General features: G+C 49.5%; 1 long non-coding RNA gene across 1 annotated transcript in view; it reads left to right on the forward strand.

The window, feature by feature from the left end:
- LOC102154060 overlaps nucleotides 1–14,910 on the forward strand; it is an 85,418-nt gene extending 70,508 nt beyond the window's left edge. The window contains exons 6-8 of the long non-coding RNA XR_005357981.1: nucleotides 8,197–8,495; nucleotides 10,009–13,289; nucleotides 13,460–14,910. This is a non-coding gene — a long non-coding RNA (uncharacterized LOC102154060). The remainder of the gene's footprint in view (nucleotides 1–8,196; nucleotides 8,496–10,008; nucleotides 13,290–13,459) is intronic.
- Nucleotides 14,911–15,833: the final 923 nt, after the last annotated feature.

Here is a 15,833-nt window from a genome sequence, read left to right on the forward strand (position 1 = left end):
GTTTGTGCTAGTCTAATTTCCCCCTGCTTCTCCCACCCTCCTCCTGCACCCACCCAGGCGAGTTTTCACTTCCCACACACTGGGCCTGGGTTAGGATGTTCAGGGCTGGAGTGACACCCTCCACATTGTTGGGATTGCCTAGATTAACAATTTCCCTCCATTTATTTCCTGATTGTCTTGCTGAAATACTGGCCCTGGGTACTTCTTAATCAGCTTGAATCAGACTCCAGGGGCTGGTGGGCTTCCTCCCACAGACACACTCTCTTCTAGAGTTTTCTAAATCAGCCATGCTGCAAGGCTGGATTCTTTCCCCATGACCACGCCAAGGCCCCCCTGGCACTGGCTCGCAATCAGGCTGGTCGGTGGGAGTTGGGTCAGGCTACTGCTAAGTCATAAAAGGACAGCTTCATGCAGCTTAGGAAAAGGAGTCCTTTCTTCCAGACAGTTGTAGTCACACACCGGGGTGGGTTTCAGCCCCATGTGCTCCTTGCTTAGGTTCCCAAGAACCAAACTCTGAGACTTGAGATTTGTGTGCAGTAGTCTTACTGGGGAGTGCTCTCAGGAACAGCCCCTCGAGGGAGTCAGGGAAGTTGGACTGGGCGGAGAGAGAAGTTGAATCACAGCCCCATGGGAAGCTCTGAAGCTGGGGTGATTCTTCAAAAATGTCCTGCATTGAGGCAAGGAGTGGGGGAAGGCCTTTGTCATTTCAAATGACTAGACATCAGGTCAGATGCCACTCTGGGGAATGACATGCTTCTCTTTGGCTGAGGTCAAGTCCTGGCAAGGGACTCAGTGGCCAGCTCTTACTAGCCAACACTCCCAGCCACTGGAAGGAGGAGTAGGGGCAGCCTGTGTCCCCTACAACCACCCCTGGAGACCCTTCTGGAAGTGACCTGAGGCCAGGAGTTGAATGGGCCTGCATTGTCCCATTGTCCTCCTCCGGCTGGGAGGGGTCTGACCTCTGGAGTTAGGGTGGACCTCTGCTCAGCTACCAGCCGATACCTATGCCTTTAAGAGAAGCTTCATGAGGGCAAGTTCCTGTCTCATGATATTCTCTGAGTTTAACACAGTCTGGGGCTCAATTACTATTTGCTGATTGAATCTGTAGTAGTAAAGACAACCTGCCACTCAAATGCATTAATAGAAACTGTGATACACTTGACCAAGGGAAATAGAATCTGATCTAGGAGGGGTCGCGGAAGCTTCCCCAAAGAAGTCACACTCGAGCTGAGACCCAAGAAATGGGTAAGAGTGAGCCAGGCGACGTGGGACGGGGTGAGGGGCTTCCCAAGCCCTCCCGTGGACAGGCATCCCCTCCCGCCTGTTACCTGTGGCCGAGATAGATCCTTTGTCCTTCTCACAGCCTTATCCTGTGGAAGATTCTTGTGTCAGAGATTTTTCACCAGACCCCAGCCCAACCGCAGAGGGAGGAGTTTGCCCCTACCCGGCAGGTGCTCCCTGGGGTGCGAGACGCAGGCGGGGGGCCACAGCTGGGGGCGGCCGTCACCCCGGCTGGCCCACAGGGTGTCACGGCGGGGAACCAAGACTGGTAGCAACCGGCCATACCACCTCTAGGCCGCTGTGGCCTACCTGTCCCTCCCCCTGTGCCTGGGGGCTGACCTCCACGGGCCTCCCTGTCTCACCGGGCTCCCCGGGGTGCATTTCCGCAGTCCTCAGCTGCAGGTTCTTCGGGGGGACTGGCGGGCACCGGGCCCGGTAGCAGGCCTGCCCCCCCGGCAGCGAGGAGGTTGCCAAGAGGCTGGAGGAGACGTCAGGCCCTGCTCAGGTCGGTGGGCCGCAGACCCCCGCCGGGCAGGTGCGCTGGGGGTGCCCGGGCCTGCTTCTGCCGGCGGGCGGAGCGCTCAGGCAGGGTGGGAGGAGAGGGAAGGGTCATGTCTATCGGGCCTGGAGCTTTGCCTGCCTTGTCCCCCTAATCAGGCCACAGCTAACAGCCCCCCACCTCCACCCCCAGCTCGGGGTACACCGTTAAACACGGCGGGAGGGAGCCCAGTGAGCTCGGCCTGCTGCTCAGGGGACTCCCGGGGCCTTGGGGGGCCCTCCTTGCCTGGGGGAACTAAGGGGCTGCACGGCTGCAGGGGCTCCTCTGGAGGCTTCCTGGCGTTAGAGGGCAGGGACCCGGGGCCCTGGGTGCCGCCTGGGAAGACTGCAGGAGGAAGGGGGCCCGGCTGCCTCCTCCTCTTGGCTTCCTTATTCCAATTTTGTTCGAGAGACGGTGCTTTAGCTCCAGGCCAGGGCCTCACTTCCCTAGACCCCCTTGCGGGGAGGGAAGGCACACGACCCAGTTCAGACCCACAGGGCCCGAGCTGAGGTCAGAGATGCCCAGTACCCAGCGTGATGCAGGCGTTCCGGCCTCACCGGCCGGGGGACCTGGGGGGTCACAGGGCCCGATGCCCCTAGCCCCGCCCCTCCTCTGGTCCTTCGCCCTTTATTTTTATTTTTTTATTTATTTTTAAAAAAGATTTTATTTATTTATTCATGAGCGACACACACACAGAGAGAGAGAGGCAGAGACACAGGCAGTGGGAGAAGCAGGCTCCATGTAGGGAGCCCGATGTGGGACTCGATCCCAGGACTCCAGGATCACGCCCTGGGCCAAAGGTGGTGCTAAACTGCTGAGCCACCCAGGATCCCCTCCTTCGCCCTTAAAGCCTCATTCTCTAGCCCCTTTAGCCACCTGCGTTAAGAAAGTCTCTGGGTGTGACATGATGTATCAGTCATGTTAACTCTGTGTAATGGAGTCCCCAGTAAGACAAAATTAGATTTTTCTGGCAAATAAGTAATTTGCCTCTTTTCTTAGTTATGAAACTCCGGAGGCAAATAGGTAAACACATTGCTTTGGGGGGGCTCCTGGCTGGCTTAGTCATAAGACCTCCTGGCTCTTAATCTCAGGGAGGTGAGTTCGAGCCCAGGTTGGGTGCAGACATTACTTAAACAAGTGAGCTTTAAAAACTCGCCATGGAAAAAGGGTGCACCAAGGAATTCTGTGATTCTAGGAAGGGTTTGGTGTGCAAAGGTGGGGTATTTTTATATGGGTCAGATAGCCTCCTGAGAGGACTAGGGTAAAGAATCTGGCCCTTCCCATTTTGGGGTTTCAGATTATAAGACCAGTTTCTGATAACCTGAGGTAGGTCCCTCTGAGGTCCTTTGGCAAGAAAAGATAGATAGGACCCCAGAGGCAACTCACCATCATCCCAGAGGAAATGGGGTGTGTGAAGAGGTGAACCAAGCTAGTATCAGACATTAGACATTTGTTGGGGTGGGGGCTGGTGTTCACCCAATAGGTCCAGTCTCACAGGAGCCTGCCTTAGACTAGTCTCACATGTGACTTCATGCTTGGTGTCTTGAAAGTCTTAATGATTTTGAGTAAACCCCCACCCCTCACCCCCAGCATACCATTTTCACTTTGCACTGGGTCCTGCAAATATGTAGCCAGACCTGCCTGAGCAAATTATTTTACTTCCCTATGCCTCAGTTCCCTCATCTGTAAAATGGATAAAAAAATAATATGCCTCAGAGAGCTGTTGCGAGCCTTAAGTGAGTTAGGTACCTAAAGTACTTAGAACAGAATCTGGCTTTGCAGTAAGCTCTGTGTGTTAGCCATTGCTTTTATTCCCATTAATTTAGGCAGATGCAGACTCTAGCAATTAATCTGCAAAATGCAGGGATGTGAACACACTTGTGTGTCCAGCTAGTGAAGCATGCCAGAGTGAGCACACGGGGAAAAGATGCAGGGAGAGAAAATGTGACCTCTGGATTTACTTCTCACTTGAGATGAGATGCCTCAAGAAGCATCTCCATCTGGGAGATGCCACATCCATCTGGGTCCTTGGGGCTAACAGGAGAGGAGGAGGCTGAGGCCTGAGAAGTATGGAGTCAAGGCCAAGCTCCTACTGCCGGGGCCGGCAGCAGAGGTTGGGCACGGCTCGGAGGGGCAGGCTGGGGCACCTTCTGGGAGGAGCCTGCCCTCGCCCCACGGGGTCAGGCTGCAGGGCAGGCTGTCATCAGCTCAGGCCCCATTTCCCATCTTCTCAGATGTGACACACTGTCAGTGGAGGGTGGCCTGGCTCCAGCCTTCCCTCCAGCCCGGGCCCATCCTTGCATTTACAGGACCAGTTGAGTGGATACGAGGTTGTGGGGGGGTGCTTTATTAGGATGGTCATTCTATATATGGGTATCTACTGGTATGTAACATATACACGAAAAGAAGAGAAATCCTAAGTGCCCAGCTCAGTGCATCCTCTCAAAGTGAACATACCCAGTTCAAGAAACGGGAGATCCCTGGAAATCGAGAAACCCCTTCCTAGTCACTCCCTCCTTCCCTAGTCAACTAGGCAGCTACTGTGTAGGTAGCTAAAACCATTACGTTTCACTTTTTGAAAATATTTTTGTTATTTTGAGAAATTCCCAATCTACGAAATAAATTGGAAAAATAGAACAAGAACACACATATGCTCACCTAGATACACCAACTGTTAACATTTTTGCTTCATCTGTCTTTTTTGTCTCTCCTCTTTTCTGTCTTTTGTCTCCAAAGTTTACACATGCAATTTTCAGAAACATTTGAGAGTTATTTGCAGACATCTTGACACTTTATCCCTAAATATTTCAGCACCTATCTCTTAAGAACTAGGACATTTCTACTGTGTAATTATCACACTGAAGAAATTTAAATTGCTATGCTATTGTATAATATATAGTTGATGTCCATATCTCCCCAATTATCCTAATAACATTCTTTATAGACATATATTTTTAAATCTGTAATCTTAACCTGGGACACATTTTGCATTTAGCCATAGTTCTCTTTAGTCTTCTTTATTTATTTTTAAAGACTTTATTTATTTATTCATGACAGACACACAGAGAGAAAGGGAGAGAGAGAGGCAGAGACACAGGCAGAGGGAAAAGCAGGCTCCATGCAGGGAGCCCAACGCGGGACTCGATCCTGGGTCTCCAGGATCACATCCCGGGTTGAAGGCAGCGCTAAACCACTGAGCCGGCCAAGCTGCCCAATCTTTAGTCTTCTTTAATCTAGAACAGTTTCTTATTTATTTATTTATTTATTTATTTATTTATTTATTTATTTATCTTCATCATTCATTCATCCGTTCTTTTGGTTTTTCATGACATTGACATTTTTGAAGAGTACAGGCAGGTTTCCTGAATTTAGATTTGTCTGATGGTTTCCTCATGACTGAATGTAGTTTAAACATTCTTGGCAAGAATGCCACATGAGTTTTATTATTAATTACGTATTTATTTTTTATAATTAATTTATTAATCATAGTGGCTGCAATTTACTGAGTGCCCATCATGTAATGTGGGAATTACTGTGTCCATCTTACAGATCAGGTAACTGAGGCACAGAGTGACCAAGTACTTTTCTGAAGGTCACATAGTCAGAGGAAGTGCCGGGACGTGATCTGTCTCCGGTGCCCATGCTCAGAGTCAGTTCTTTTTTGTGTGTTTGTTTAACAACTGATAATCAATTTATTCAAAAGATTGATTCAAGCATCAGCCCTGGTGACTCCAACCTCGACTCTTGGCTCAATACTGTTGCAAGTAATCTGCTTACCAATCTCAGAAGGGCTGTGTAAATCAATGACTTACTTGTGGAGCCTCATCTGAAAACGATCTCAAGTCTTAGAACCTGTACCACGAGGAGTTTTTCCTGTAGTGATTCTCAGAGTCTCCGTGGGCATCAGAGCTGGTCCTCTCACTTTGAGATTCTTTTCCTTAGCGCCTCTGATCAAGTCAGCACGTAGCACCTCCAAAGATTTTACATTGTGCTGGTTGGAATAATTCTAATTCGGTGACTTGCCACCCCTGATTCCGTGGGTGTCTTTAAAAGCCATGCTGCAGTGTGGCCCCCTCACAGACTTGTTCCTTTGTGAGGGCAAACAATGAAGAGTCAGGAGCAGGGGCAGGAGCAGGGGCAGGAGCAGGGTGCCCAGAGCTCTGCTGCCACTGCAACCACCTGTCCCTCAAGGGTGCTCAGAATCAATTCTACCCACTTTCAGTAATGACTGGTCGCCTTAGAAGGAGACCTGAAGCTGTTCCCTGGAGGGCAGGGGCTGTGTTGTGTTCTCTGCTGAATTCCAAGCATAGTCAGGGCCAAACCCAGGGCAAGAGGCCATCATTGTTTACTAAATAAATGAATGACGTTTGCTCTACTGACATAAGTTAGCATGTGGTCCGTGGGCCAGTGGCATTAGAATCACCCAGAAAGCTCATCAGAAATATACATCTGTGCACCCCAGTGCCAACTCACAGAAGCTGCATCTCTGTTGGTGGGACCTGAGGTTGTATGCGTTAGTTTTTCCTGATGATACCGATATAGATAAAATTAAGTAAAAAAAGCAATTTTCAGAACAGTGTGTGCTGCACAATTCCATACGTCTCTTTCTCCATGTTTTTGAGGTTATGCAGTTATACGTGGATTTAGAGTTTCAGGGAGGATGCTGGAACTGTTGGCCATAGTTGCCCCTGAGGAGTGCGGCTGGGGGCCTGGAGGAGGGGAGGAGGACTTTACCTTAAACCTAATGCACTTTTATTTATGTAAAAAGATTTTATTTATTCATGAGAGACACAGAGAAAGAGTCAGTGACACAGGCAGAGGGAGAAGCAGGCTGCCTGTGGGGAGCCCAATGTGGGACTTGATCCCAGGACGCTGGGATCACGACCTGAGCCAAAGGCAGACGCTCAACCGCTGAGCCACCCAGGTGTCCCCTAATGCACTTTTAGAGGAGATGACACAAATGATCAATTAATACATTCTGTAAAAAGATAAATACTGCAGATAAGTAAGGTAATTACAGACTTTATCACCCAAACTGAACACTTTTGAGAGTGAAAGTCAATGCTGTTAATAGTCACACTAGCAACAGAGAGAACTGGTGGTCACCCTGTCAAGGCCGAAGTCCCCTTTGATCATTTCCCATCCTGGGTACGGCCACCCCGAGTCGACGGTATAACCACTGTTATCAGTTTCATGGGTGTTTTACAGATTCTACGAGGACAGTATGTAGCTATTGAAAGCACTTTGCTTGGGAGCTTCTCTTTTTACACGACTGATATCACACTAAATGTAACAACATACCAGCTGCGCTTTTTTTTCACTCGACGCTATATGTATTGGAGGTTTAGCTACATCAGGCCCACCTGGGTCTGCTTTATTCCTTTTAACTGTCATAGAACATTCCACAAATGACCATATCTTATTTTTCCATTTTCTTGTAAGTGGATATCTGGGTTGTTTCCAGTTCTTTGAAATTACTAGTAAAGCTAATGATCGTGGTGATGGTGGTAATGTCTTAACGATGAAACAAGTGTTCATCAGAAGTCAGTAAAAAGTTAAAATATTTTCAGGAGATGGCATTTTTTAAAGTTTTTAAAAAATTTTTATTTATTTATGATAGTCACACAGAGAGAGAGAGGCAGAGACATAGGCAGAGGGAGAAGCAGGCTCCATGTACCGGGACCCCGACGTGGGATTTGATCCCAGGTCTCCAGGATCACGCCCTGGGCCAAAGGCAGGCGCTAAACCGCTGTGCCACCCAGGGATCCCGATGGCATTTTTTAAAAAAGATTTCATTTATTTGAAAGAGAGTGAGCCAGAGAGAGAGAGAGAGAGAGAGAGAGAGAGAGAGAACACAAGCCAGGAGGGGGAGAGGGAGAGGGAGAGGAGAAACAGACTCCCCACTGAGCAGGGAGCCTGATATGGGGCTCGATCCTGGGACTCCAGGACCATGACCCAAGCTAAAGGCAGACTCTTAACTGACTGAGCCACCCAGGTGCCCCAGGAGATGGCATTTAAAAATATATATTGTATTTATTTATTCATAAGAGACAGAGAGGCAGAGGCATAGGCAGAGGGAGAAGCAGGCTCCCTGTGGGGAGCCCGATGCAGGACTCCATCTGGGACTCCAGGATCACGCCCTGAGCCAAAGGCAGATGCTCAACCACTGAGCCACCCAGGTGCCCTTAGGAGATAGCATTTTTGATGAATAACTGAATTTACAAGCACATTCCCTCCCAGGCCTGAGGATTCCCCACTTTCCTTAACTGGGGGAGGTACAGTAAGGTCCACAAAAGGGGCTTCCCCAGTCTCACCATCAGGGGACTCCAATGCCCTTGGCCTTCCTAGATCTTTCTAACAAAAGCTCCTCTCCCCAGGTCTGACTCCTCAAGCTTTGCTATTTTCTCTTCCTTTCACTGTTCAAGAGGCTCTTTCACTCACCTGAGGATCCCCTGAAGTGCTTAGCCCGATGAGGGAGATGACAGCTGGATGCCAGGGAAACAGCCTGTTCTCTACAGCTGGACAGACTGCGCTCAGTTCCCGGTTCCACCACGGACTGACTGTGTGATCTTGAGCGAATTGCTCTACTTCTCTGGGTCTCCAGCTTTTTGTTGGTAGAATGGGAAAATATTATCTACTTCCTGGGATTGTGGGCCTCAGTGGGAAAATAGAACAGGTAAGTGCATACCCTTTGTTGCCACAAAGCGGGTGCTCAGGAAGTGTTTGCTTCAATGCCCTTTCCCCCGTCTCCCGTTGCTGTGTATGGATTAGTGCCACAGCAATGTCGAAAAGCCTGTGGGTGCTCCCAAGGACTGGGATCATGTTGCCTCCTCTCTTGGTAAAATCCCTGCCCCTCTCAAGTTCAGCACAGGTTTGGGGCACACGTAGAGTCCCAGGAGGGAGGTAGGAAGGAATGTAAGGAGGCTGAGAGAGGGTCGTGGGAGACTACCTGGAGAAAGACCCGGAGACAAGGCCCCGCCCTGGGACGGGTACCTCACTCATGGGGATTTTTCAATGATAAAAGCAATAGTTTCTAATTCTGGAGGTGTCTAGTCTGACAGAAAAGCCTTGGTCTTTGCCTCCAAAGGAGCTCCCAGTCTTATGGGAGGGGCATGGAGAGGATCCCCTGAAGTACTTAGCCCAATGAGGGAGACATGATACCATTCCCGGGGAATGTTCTAGACTGATGGAGGAGACATACTCTCTGAAAGCCTTGCTAACTTCCATGGAAGACTTCCATTTGGCATGAACCTCTTAGAGCTTCTCTTCCTTCCATATGTATACGTACTGCTCTCGCTCCTGGACTGTGAGTTTCCTGAGGGCAGAATTGATATGTCCCCTTTGGGATCTCTAGGCTCAGCTTGTTTCTCAGAGACTGGCAGACTGGCCACGTTTTCAGGGGCTCCCAGCAGTCAGGCTCCTGAAACCACTCAAGGGCGCAGGCAAAGCAGTTTGGGGACTGGGCGTGGGTCATCCGAGACCGTTGAGGGGATGGTGAGAGGTGGCCTGGGCCTGGGGCCTGCCCCCTCCCTCCCTTGGCTCCCTTTTGGAAGCCACCACCGCCCTGTCCTGGCATCTCAGAGGAGCTCCGCGTGGCCTGTCCCCCCAGGGGGGCTGCGGGCTGCGGTGGGCACCTCTGTCTGTGCCAGAGAGGAGAAAACATGTCAGACCCAGAGCTGACGGGCCAGTCAAAACTGCTGGTTAAATGGCTTTAAAGTAGTGGCCATTTATAAGTTAATGAAAGAGAAAATAGGCGCATTATACATACAGATTTGTCCTTAATGAGGGGAAAAGGCATTGTTTACTGATGTTCGGTTCTAATTAGCCATGCACAAGGCTAGCTTTTCTCCCACAGTTCTCCTGTCTTCCACCATGTTCCTTTAACCCCTTGGGTGCCTAGCTCAGCCCTGCCTTCTCCCTCAGGGCGCCAGGCCCCAGTGCTGGCTGAGTGGCCCACTTCCCAAGGAGGCTGCAGGGACCTTTGACCCGGAGACAGGCCCGGCAGCTGCTTCTGTCCCTTTGGAGGGAGGCAGAGCTCAGGGATGGCTGCCTTCCTGGGGAGGAGGCCGCAGGGGAGCAGGGAGGGGCCAACTGAGGAGGCAGGCGGAGGGAGGGTGGGGGCTGTAAGCAGGGGACTCCCCGGAAGGCAAAGGCTTAGGAGCATCACCCACCAATACCGTCCTTTACAGTTCCTCTGGAAGTGTCAAGAAGGAAGAGGATCCCTTGGGAAGGTGGACGGTGGGGTCCATCCTGGACACATGCCTCACTGAAGCCCTTGCTGAGGTCTTACCTGTCCATTGCTCACTTAGCATAAGCTCACTGGAGGTCAGGTGAATAAACAGATAACTCTCCCAGAGACAGCTGGTCAACCCCAATCACAGCCCTCCAGCGGAGCACTTGCGCTGTCTTTAGGAGCCTAGGCCGGGAAGGACTTTGGTTTTCTCTTGAACTTTCTGGGTGAGTTATACGCAGCAGGTGTAGCTTGCTAATGCTCCAAGTGCCTTCCCCACTCTGCACTGGGAGGCCCAGGAAAATGTGCCTGAGGGCTCCCCACAGGTTGTTGCGTGGGGTGGTGGCAGAAAAGTTACCTCCGTGCCCACCAGACAAGTGTACGTGGAATGACCCCATAGCAGCATTTTGAGGGATTGGTGGTGGTGGGGGGGGACTTCATGATTCCTTAAGAAGTCGGTTGAACTTCATACCGACAAATGTGAAAGTTTAGCTAAAATGGACAAAGTCCTAGAAAAACACAAAAGATCAAAACTGAGAAAAGAATATAGAAAGCCTAAATAATCTTAAAACTATTAAAAAAAATCTGGCTGCTTCATTAAAGATCTCCCCACAGAGAAAACACCAGGCTCCAGCTGCAGTTCTTCCTTTGGCAGTTATTGGGCATTTGCTGGTATTACAGCCAAAAATTTGATCTATATTCACTTTCTTAGGCCTGTGTCCCACACACTCCTGAGATAAGGAGAGCTATGTTGGAATCCTCTTTCCCACCCTTACCCCAGAAGGGAGGTCACGCAGCATCCTTTTCATAAATCCCTCCTATTTCTTCAATGGTTTGAGTGGGTAACCCAAAGAAGTTTTATGAGAATATTAAGAGTCTATGTGTTCAGCAAGTCACCTATATTGATTTTATTCAATGTACACAAGCGTGCAAGACACACATTATTATTCCCGTCTGAGGTTCAGAGGAGTGGACTAATTTGTCCACATCACAGAGTTAGTGAGAAGGGATAAGGGAAAGATGGAACCCAGGAGCATCTGCCTCCAAAGCCTGTTCCTTTCCTGCTGTACCCCACTGCTGTCCACAACAAGCCTGTTTCTTCCTCGAGGAAAGAACATCATGATGGAATCCTCTCCTCCCCCAGCCCCTCTTTCCAGGTTGCAGCATCTAGGTCAGAATTCCATGTCCCTCCCACCCTGGTTACAACGCTCAGGGATTTCTTCAGTTGGTCAATGACCCTCTTTGCATAGCAGCCCCCAGAACTGAGGCTGGCATTCAAGGCATGGTTGGCTATTGTGTTTACCTATTGCTGGGTTAAAAATGACCCAAACTTAGTGGCAAACCATATATTATACCCACTTGACTGTGGGTCAGCAATTGGAGTAGGGTACAGCAGCAATGCCTTGTTTCTGCTCCATGGTTTCATCTGGAAGACCTGAAGGCTGAAGGTGACTCAGTTGCTGGAGGCTCCTTGGCTCAGGTATGTGATCGCTGGTGCTGGCTGTTGGCTGTGACCTTAGCTGGGACCGTTGGCCAGAATATCTCTGTGCAGCCTTTCCATATGGCTTTGGCTTCCTCCCAGTTTCGTGGCTAGACTCCTGCGTGGGAGAGCCGGGAGAAAGCCTGTGTTGCCTCTTCTGACTTAGGTGTACACTATCACATGGGTGACATACGGTTCGCTGAGGCAGCCACAAAGTCCTACCCAATTTCAAAAGAGGAGAGATAGACTCTACTTCTGGATGGGCAAGTGTCGAGGTTCTAAAAGAGCAGGTGGGACTGGAAATAACTGCTGTGGCCATTTCTGGAAAATACAGCGTGCCTCATGGGGCCTCGCTCAGAGGAAGCTTTCCATACAAGAGGACTTGAGAGTATCACAATGTCATTCATTCAGTCAACACACAGCGATCGAAGTGTCTTCCACGTGCCGGGTCCTCAGTGTACTCCCCCCCACCCCTCCCAACCACTCCCCAAGAGGCCCTGAGAGATTTGATCAAGATGAGGGAACTTTGGGCTTAATTCTCTCCAACCTTCTGGGAAACATTGCTCTGGGTCGCTGTGGCTACAGTTCAGAGAATAATTTCTCTCTCTGGGGGCTGCTGTTAAATTGAAGTTTTATACTCCTATTCCTGAGAAAGCAGGTATATTGAACAACTAAACAGTTTCTGCTTTTTGAAGAAAAAAATTTTTGTTTTTTACTTCTATACAGCTCTTATTTTTGTTGGCCCACAAAAGTCTTGGGTCCCTCAACAGGAGGGAGATTCCTGCCCTTTTGATGAGACTCAGAAGCACGGTAATCCATTTGTGAATTAGCTCTCTGCAGCGTCGAGGGGGAAGCTGGGAGAGCTCCTCTACCCCCTTTTCTTTAGCGCATGAGCTAAACGGGTTCACTTGCTAGCACCCTGAAAAATGTGATGATCTGGTCACGACAAGCTGAGGTGTAGTGAGCATAATAATCACAATACTAACCAGGACGTATCATACTCCAGGCTCCGGCCTGAGCATTTTACGCACTGTCCCATTTAAACCTCCTAACGGTGCTATGAGGAAGGTACTAAAATTGTTTTTACGGATGAGGACACTACCTACTAAGGTTCAGAGAAGCTAGACAATTTACCCAGGGGTACACAGCTAGGAATTGGTGGAATTGGGACTTGAATCCAGAGATTCAAATGGACTCCAGAGACTGTTCTCTTAACATCTATCTGGCTATGCTGTACAGAAACAGGCTGGTCAGCTTAAAGGGAGGGGTAAGAATCAGAGTACAACAGGCTCTGGGTTTTGGGTCTCTCTTGGTTGGGTGACTCATTCTGCTGCCTCAGTCTTCTCATTCATAAATGGGGATGATACTTACCTGAGCGAGTTGTGTAAAACACCAGTATAGTCCTCCAGACCCAGTGGATGCCCAGTGGATGCTCAGGGGACTAGGGGAGTCCCCTTCCCTTTCTCCTTCCTTCGTAATGTGCCTTGGTCTCCCTTCCCAGAAGTAGGGGGATGGACAGGAGTATTTTCTTACCCATAGCTGCTCTAAAATCCCTGGTTCCCTAAGCTCCTGCTGGATTTCAGGACTCCAATCCCTCTCCATCGTGCTTTTCATTGGGAGAACTTTAAATGATTTTATAAAAACTGCAAATGTACAAGGTAATTGAGTCTTCTGTTTTATTACCCTGAGCTGCCTGGACCTTGCCTGGCCTCCTCCTCACTCACCGAGCTGCCGGAATAAAGTTGGAAGTGTTTGTGCTGGTAATATATAGGACTTAATTAACCTGGCCTTTTATAGCATTTCCAATGGAGGGTTGGAATGAACTTCGAGGCAGCTTGAGAAAAGGGAAGGGGGGGCACCTGGGGTGGGAGTGTATATGTATGTACAACATTCGATGTTGGGTTTTTTTTGCTCCTGTTCTTTTCTCTAGTACTTTAATCAGCATTTAATGACCCAGCCGAACATCCATCATTCAGAGCCAGGCACTGGTGGGAAGGGCTAGAGGGGAAGCCTGCCTTCTTTCATTGTCTACGGCAGGCCATGGAGTGGTCAGCGAGTCCAGCCACACCAACTTCATTCCCAGAGACTTCAGCAGAGGCTAATCCTGCTCATCTCAGGTGGGAGACAGTGAATGGACATTAAAGATAGAGTCTCTGTGTTGGCTAATCCCATTCCCTACTCAAATGGAGCCTAAGAAGGCTCCAGTGGGGTCATGTCCCCATTCCTGGAAGCCAAGCTGGGTTAATCTATTCCATCTATCCCTTTCTCCCTCTCCTCCTGAACATTCCTACTCCTTTCCCCTCCCAGCATGAAACCTTGCCTGAACTGGACACCCTTCTAAACCAGCCCAGGAAAAAGTGACTCAACTCAGATTCACCCTGGTTACAGGGGGAGGGGTTTATAACTGCCAAAGTACCTTCATGTCTTGCAACCATTATTTTAGGGAGACTTCCAAGAGAGGGCAGTCGGGGTAAATGCCTCTCACCAGCTGCCTGTTCAAACCATTGCTCCACATACCATGGCTCATAAATCCTACCCCGACACTGCCGAGTGGTTACATCATCTCCAAACCTCATGCAACAATTCGATTTGGAAATAAAAAAGCAGGTGTTAATTGACTCACTCCCTCTGCCCCTTTGTGGTGCCCCTGACCCTCGATAGCTTTTAACCTCACAGTTAATAAAAGTTTGGGGCCCAGTCCCAGAACAGTTCCTCATTCATTCTTCATAACGTCAGCAAATTCTTACTGAGAAACTATAATGTAAGTCATTGGCCAGTCCCTTAGGGGAGAGTGTTAGGTGGCCAAAGATGAGCAAGAAGCATTTCATGCCTGAGCAAAGCTTCCAGAGGATGATCACAAATCATGCAGATTTGGGCAGCAGGTGCTATGTGTCCCCACAGAAGACCTGGGTGCAGCCAGTTATAGAAGAGTCTCTAGCTCTTGAATTGAGTTCTTCTGAATTTGCTTGCCCAGGATCCATCCCTCCTCCCAGAGCACCCAGATTCTTCTTGGGGGAATTTGTATCCCCCTAAGCTGACATAGTCACAAATGGGGTTCGAATGTCTGGGGCTCCTAGGGATCAGCCCATGACCAGAGCTAGCCAGTCAGAGCAGGTCAGCCCCCTGGCCACAATGGTTAGTTCAGTGATGGGCATGCAACCGAAGCTAGGCTAATAAACACGACTGCATCAACTACTGGGGAGGAAGAGCTCTTTTTCCAATTGGGGTTGGCCGGAAGTAAGTCTGGGGCTGTTCACAGTCTCTTGCCCTCACTCTGGAGATGCTTCCTGAGCCCTGGAGTGAAGCCATCACTTCACTCCCTCCTTGGTCTCTTGTACCACTGTGAACAGCTCTTGTGTGTGTATTATCCCGGGTCCAAGGGAGCCTCCATCTACCTTCAATTAGTCTGCATCTAGGAAGAATTTTGAGGAAAGCAGAGCTGAGAGACCGAAAGAAAAAGATTGTTGAGTTGGGACGCGTGGGTGGCTCAGCGGTTGAGTGTCTGCCTCCGGCTCAGGTCTTGATCCTGGAGTCCTGGGATCGAGTCCCACATCAGGCTCCCCGCAGGGAGCCTGCTTCTTCCTCTGCCTGTGTCTCTGCCTCTCTCTCTCTCTGTGTCTCTCATGAATAAGTAATAAATAAATAATCCTTAAAAAAAGAAAAGAAAAATATTGTTGAGGATGTTGGGTAACTGGATCCAGCCCTGCCCAAGTCCTGAGCTCCTGAATTTTCACTTAAGTGGACTAATGAACAGCTTGAGTTTTCCCTGTTTCCATTTACAAAAGTCAGTTTCCTTAGAATTTCTGTTGCTGATCCTAGTCCCTGAGTCCCAACTTTCTAGTTACAGGGACCAATTGGAAATCACCCTTTCCCTCCCCATCTCAACAGTAAGCCAAGGAGACAGGGGCTCATTCTACTTGTTCATTTATGATAGGGTCAGGGCAGTTCAGCGTCAGGCCCCAGCAAGAGAGTGCCTAGAGCACATAATTTCAGGGGTACTCGTTTTTAAGGTCTGCACTAGTGTGATTCTGAGACTGAGTGCCTTCTTGGTGTGTTCTTTAGGCTCCTCTTGTCTCACCCTGGTCCTGGCCCTATTCAGGTTGCTGGGACATCCATGCCTATCTCCAGACCCAGCCTGAAGAATTCATAGTAGATTGCTACTGCTTCCCGCACTCCCCCTCCAAACGGGCTTGGCCGGGTCTTGGAGGATAATGGTCTCTAAAGGCCTGTTATGGGGTTTTAGCAGGTCAAACCAGAGCAGAACCAAATGCAACTCATTCTAGTCCAAGTATCCTTCAAAAGGG

Source organism: Canis lupus, chromosome 4 (genome assembly GCF_011100685.1).
Source record: "Canis lupus familiaris isolate Mischka breed German Shepherd chromosome 4, alternate assembly UU_Cfam_GSD_1.0, whole genome shotgun sequence".
In the NCBI taxonomy this organism is placed as follows: Eukaryota; Metazoa; Chordata; class Mammalia; order Carnivora; family Canidae; genus Canis; species Canis lupus.